This window comes from Lates calcarifer, linkage group LG5 (genome assembly GCF_001640805.2).
Source record: "Lates calcarifer isolate ASB-BC8 linkage group LG5, TLL_Latcal_v3, whole genome shotgun sequence".
Lineage (NCBI taxonomy): Eukaryota > Metazoa > Chordata > Actinopteri > Centropomidae > Lates > Lates calcarifer.
Genome location: NC_066837.1, coordinates 9845298 through 9851619, shown reverse-complemented (window position 1 = coordinate 9851619; position 6322 = coordinate 9845298). Strand labels below are relative to the sequence as shown.

General features: G+C 38.7%; 1 pseudogene; it reads left to right on the top strand.

Annotated features, from left to right (window-relative positions):
- Positions 1-6: 6 nt before the first annotated feature.
- On the top strand, positions 7-6203 carry LOC108888577 (thioredoxin-related transmembrane protein 2-B-like; annotated as a pseudogene).
- The last annotated feature ends 119 nt before the right edge of the window (positions 6204-6322 follow it).

The following is a 6322-nucleotide window of genomic DNA, read 5'->3' as shown; positions in this document are numbered from 1 at the left end:
CGTCTTGTCGTGGTTTATTTCCCGTTTTAGTGGTAGTAGGATTATTAATTAGAAAATGGCTCTACTGACGCCGTTGTTCGCTTTCCTGTATCACCTGCCGCAGGTGTACAAGTGGCTACTGAAGCCCTACTATGTAGCTTCTCTCTTCATGTCTGTAGCCTTTCTAGCTGTTCGCAAGACGCCTGGCATCTGCGACCATCTGGCCACACAGCGAGAGGACGGCAACTCCTGCGACTTCGACTGGGTCCGTAGAAAATGCTGGAAAGCTACAAATTGTTTTATAAAGAAATGGTATCAACTCACCAGTGGCTAGCTGGTCAGTGAATGAGCACAGTTGTCAATGGACAGACCGGCAGCAAAGGTGACATTAGCTGTTAGCCACAGGGAGAGAATGACAGGCCGAACTACGATCACAAAACTGGAAATTCAGACTGTTGTGCTTATTTGCGACGATACACAAGTCATAAAACATATTTTATAATTCAGGACATTTAATTAAGGTATTATATTCTGTTCGGCATATATAAACTGGGTAAATCTTTCTTTTCTACAGAAAGAAAACGAGTTGCTAGTTGCATTAACCCGGTCAGTGCTGGTTTAATTAGCTAACGTTAGCTAAATTATTGACGTTGATTAACCTCACTAAGCTAAATGCGAACCGTACACATACATCATACAGCGGTGGTGTAAGAAAATGCCCCAGGATGATGAAATTGCTCTGTCAAATGGTTTTCCACTCTGGCGACGTTACAGTTTAAAGAGCTAAAGAGATGAGATGAGATGTGTTGCATGTTGACTCTGGGATCAAAACATGCTGGTGCGATTTTTGAAGGATGAAACTAATCCAGACTGGTGAACACGGCTGACCTCAGTTGAGACATGTTATGTTTGTGTTCACAGAGAGAGGTGGAGATTCTCATGTTTCTCAGTGCCATCGTTATGATGAAGAACAGGCGAGCAAGTGAGTAACTGTTTAGCTTAGTCTTTTAGTTACATTTGCTATATGTTTTAATCTAATAATGGTCCGGAACAGGAGGTGCTATAATATAAATGAGATTAAATCAATGAAATGGCTGAAAATGAATCTTACAGTCAGATATGTCTCAGTGTCATTCTCTGCCTGCCAAATCTGTCCTTGGTTATTTGCTTACCTTTCAGTGGGAAATTGTATAGACTGTTTACTTGTTTTTCACAGTGACAAGAATAAGATTCTATATTTAAAATAATTTTACCATGTGTTTTATCCTTACAGTAGTACACTTTAACAACACAGGATATCAGCTATTATTTCATTCAGTTAGAAAATCTAAGCATCATCCTTAAGATACCACACTGGTTGAATCTTAGAAACAGCACTGGTCAGGATTGTGAACAACAGAGAAGCCTCATTGTCTCCTGCCAATTTGAATGGCTTTTGTGGAGTTTTGACAAAAACATGAATGGTTTCTCTATGTGTTCGTTTCAGTAACGGTGGAGCAACATGTGGGCAATATTCATCCTGTTCAGCAAAGTGGCCAATGTCATCCTGTTCTTCAGACTCGACATCAGGATGGGATTGCTCTACCTGACACTCTGCATAGGTCAGCCAAATGCCATCCCACTGGGCTCTGTAGTGACACTTGGAGAGGACAAATAATTATTCTGTTATTGATCAGTCTGGTGATAATTTCATAATTAAGTCTGTTAAAATGTCAAGAACATTCCCACCACAGTTTCCTTTAGCCCATGGTGACGTATTTGTATTGCTTGTTCAATATGGAATTTACAATGATATGATACACAGAGGCAGCAGATCCTCAGACTGGAGAGTGAGGGACTGAAGAATGTGTGGTCTTCTTATTTTATAAATACCATAAATGATAACATTATCAAATTTGTGCCCATTGATATTCTATCTGTTGACCCATTCATTAATGGACTAATCATTGCAGCTCTAATTTCACAAATATCATCAAGGATAAAGTCCTAATGCTGCTCTCTTCTGTTGGCTCTGTGTCTGTTTCAGTGTTTTTGATGACCTGTAAGCCTCCTCCTGTACATGGGGCCAGAGTACATCAAATACTTCAGTGACAAAACCATTGATGTGAGTAAAAATGGTAGAATTGGTCGTAGCAGTTCAGGCATTGACCAAAGATTTGTACAGTTGCTTTTTAATCATAAATCAAAACTGTCTGTTTCCATATTGTGTGTATGTGTATGTATACAGGATGAGCTGGACAGAGACAGTCGTGTGACATGGATTGTTGAATTTTTTGCCAACTGGTCTCCAGAGTGCCAGTCCTTTGCATCTGTCTACGCTGATCTCTCTCTAAAGTAAGACTCCATCCGTCCACTCAGTGAAAGTATAAGGTGCACTCAGTGGCATTAACAAGAGTAACTGCAGTAACTTTGTTCTTGTGCTTCAGATATAACTGCGCTGGCCTCAAGTTTGGCAAAGTGGACATAGGACCGTTACGGAGAGGTTTCCAAGAAGTAAGACAGTAGTTCTCCTTAGAAGATTAATTTTGTCAAACAGGACAGACTAGAAACATGAACATGTTTTTTTTTTGGCCTGACTTTAAATCTGTTTCTCAGGTACAAGGTGTCTGCATCCTCCACTGTCCAAGCAGCTTCCCTCTCTGGTGTTGTTCCAGGGAGGGAAGGAGGTGATGCGACGCCCCCCAGGTGGACAAGAAAGGGAGAGCCGTATCCTGGAGCTTCACTGAGGTCTGACTGCACAGTATGCTGTAGATATGTGGCTGTTAATCACAAAACACATGGCTAATGTTGTCAGTTAAATGTACCGTGTTTTCAAAAACAGCAAACCAATTTACAGCACAATTTTTTCCATCAAACTACTTTTCCAAACAGTATTGTGTGGAATTTGAGGAACTGAATAGAGGCATTAACGTTCAGATACAGTTTCACTTGTATTACAAAGATGTTTTCATCCTCGTTTCAAGTAGTAGCCTGAACTAAATTTATTCATTATAAGTTAATTTGCAGCCGCAGAACAGTAGCTCCTGGCATTCAATATGTAAAGTACACACTGTGACTTTCTGTAAATTTCATACTTGGTAAAGCTCCTGTATGAGCACAGGTTGTTAGATCAATTTGTCACCCAGACAGATTCTGTGTTTTAGTCACATGTAAATGATACTAAAGGGCAAATAAATGGATTAGTTTAATTTTTTAAAAATCTAACTTTAACATTCACAAAGGTTATTTGCTCACTAATCTACCTTAACTACTAAACTACCCAACTTTCACAGACAGTTGATGAAACCACGACAAAATTATTTTTTCTTAACATTTCAAAATGATATTTAAGTTTGTGGTGATATAGTTTTAATCCTCTTTTTCATTAATAAGTTTTCCAGACCACTCAACACATCTCTCTCTTTCCACCAGGAGAACATAATCCGAGAGTTCAACCTGAACGAACTCTACCAGAAATCCAAGAAATTCAACAAGACAAAAGAAGACAAGGTCAGCCAATCCCAGTTCCCACCAGTCCCTGAGGAGGAGGAATCAGAGCAACAAGGAGGCAATACCCAGAAGGAAGAGACCGAGTCCAAGAAGGACAAATAAGACGGTTTGTTGTCGCTCGGCTTCGGACTTCTGGTTGGAACTTATGAGTCCAGGTTAGCTCCCCCCTCCACCTCCTCTTCGCTCTCCTCTAGGTGTTCAGTTTGTTCACTCATGAATCTGCACAGTACTGGTGTCAGTGTGGCTCACCAATTGAGATGGAGACTGAGAATTAAAATTGCCACAGTGCTTCTGCCTCAGCACCATTTAACACTAAACCTCCTTTAAACCCAGTAATTCAACAGTTGTGCCGCTTCAGTGACCTCGGTCTATTTTCCCTTTTAGAACTGAACAAAGAGAACAAGCGTACACTTTAGTGGAGAAGCAAACTGAGTTACAGTAAAGCAGCTTTTGAAGAGAGCTGTAATGCTGTAAAGTGGCCCATTATATCAGTGTAAGGGCTGGAAGTGTGCTGTGCTGACCTGCCATGTGCTTTAGGTTATCTAAGTCTCCACAGCACATTTCTGATGGTGAAAGCTGTGAAGTCTGAGTGACTGCTGTCTAGTCAGTTTAGTTCTTACTAATTAACAATAAGGGAGCAATGAATGTGATGCTACTTTGTTTTGTTTTTTTAATTTTGATTTTTTACACAAGTAATTTAATTCTGAGTAGATTTTCAAAAATGATTTTGACTAACTGTATATTCATGTTAACCATGTTGTAACTCCGGTACACACAAAGTAGGCTGTGTATAATGTAGAATTCATTTACAGTGTTCAAACATTCGGGAGACAAAATATGGGAGCGCTCATTAACATCAACACATCTGCGTGAGTCAGGTGACGTTACTCCACTTTACTAGTAGTTCAGCCGCATCCTCATTCATCCCCACAGACTTGACTTTGTACTACTGTGGACAGACCAAGCTCAGCTCTGCTGTTATTCAAGCTTTTCTGACAAAACATTCCAATAATTTAATTTCATTTTTTCTTTTACAGATTTATTTGTTACTGCTTTTTTAAATTATGTTTGCTTCTCAAACTGAGGTAAACATGACTGTCTTCAGCTCTCAGTTAACATGTTGCCTATTCATGCCATGTGTTCATGGCTAACTTGCAAGACATTTTCTTATTTGAAAGTTTTATACTGATCGCATGAATCTTTTACCTGAATTCCTACAGGAATAATAATAAGAATGAGAATAGTATGATTACTGTACCAATGATAACTGTTATTCTCATTATTAGCATTATTATTTGTAGAGCATGTCTCAGAAAACAAGTTATAAAGTGCTTCATGCAGGAAGAAGCAAGCAGTGCTTGAGTTTCAGCAGCAAATGCTTCTCTGTATTCTACAGTTTCTCAGCCTTTCTGGGTCAGACACTCTATTTGAAGCTCCTAAAATTCAGCTCACACTGAGCGTAAGCCTGGAACCCACAGTCGGTTTTGTCAGTGACCAAATACCCACAAAACTAATGACATTCCCATCAGCCTTAGCTGTAGCTAAACTAAGATGGTGAACATGTAAAAATTATAAACTTTAGCATGCTTTAGCATTTATACCTAAGCAAATGTTGTTTTCATCTAGTTTCTATTAGAAATGACGTCAGACATACCTACAGTAAACAACAAAACTGAGACAACCCCTGGTCAGTATCGTGCATATATTGAGTAATTACAAATCCTGTCCATATAATACAATTTTAATTGTTTTTAGCCAAAGCTAAAGAAGAACAAAGCCAATTCGTTTGAAAAACAGAACATTTTGCATTGAATTTAGGTCATACTTCACTTTTTTTTCCCTTCTTTTTCTGCAGTACATTTCCTCTCCTGTCAAGCCTCTTGAGAATGGGAAACATCTTTTCATTCAGTATTTGGACATAAAAGAACAGAAAAATAATACAAATGTTGCAATATGGTACAGTTTTGAATCATTGAATTATTGAGTGATATTGATCAGGGGTGTACTCACTCATCTGTCAAGTGACCCCATACAGGGTCACTTGAATCTCTGTGAGTCTATTTATTGCAGGGTGATTTTTGCAGCCCAGTGTTCACCTGAACACACTCTGTGTACATCAGATGTCATTTGAATTTGATGAAAGAGCGCAGCGTGTCTCAGATTTCTTCAGACAGAGCTGTGATATTGGTAAATGTGATCATCACTGACTGGATCTTTAAGACTCTGTGTGTATGGATCTTGGGAGCTTCCACATATTCACTCAAATTTTGAAGTCATTTAAGCCAATAAAAAATGATGTCAACACTTGTCCTGCATATTCATTGGCTGAATACTACTACTCACAGCGAGACAGCATCACGTTAGTCTAAAACATTGACGCTTTTTGGACCAGATCAAGTTTTTGGTTGTTTTTGAAATCATTTGATTGAATTTTCTTGCGTCAGTTCCTGTCATTTCTGTTTCTTGATAACATTCCTAATGAGGATTTTGAACTTTTAAACTGTTAAACACATATACTGTTTAGATTTACTTTTTGATCGCACTGAGACTTTACCCTTGATTCATTATTTTATTACTAAAGCTGTTTTTGGTTTGTATTTTACATGAAACTGATTTGACCTTTTTGTCTTGTTGCATTTCATTTGAGCTGCATTCCGAGGCTTGTGTGTATATTTGCTCCTGTACATGAACTGAACTGTTTTGTTATTCATGGAATAAAACAATGTGCACATGAAGAGTTTCTATGCAGCCTTAACTTGTCTCTGCTGACTCTACAGTGAACCTTTAGTGTGTCCTGTGTCCACATTACATCAAGTGACTAGAGAAACAGAAACTACTGTACAGTGTAATGCAA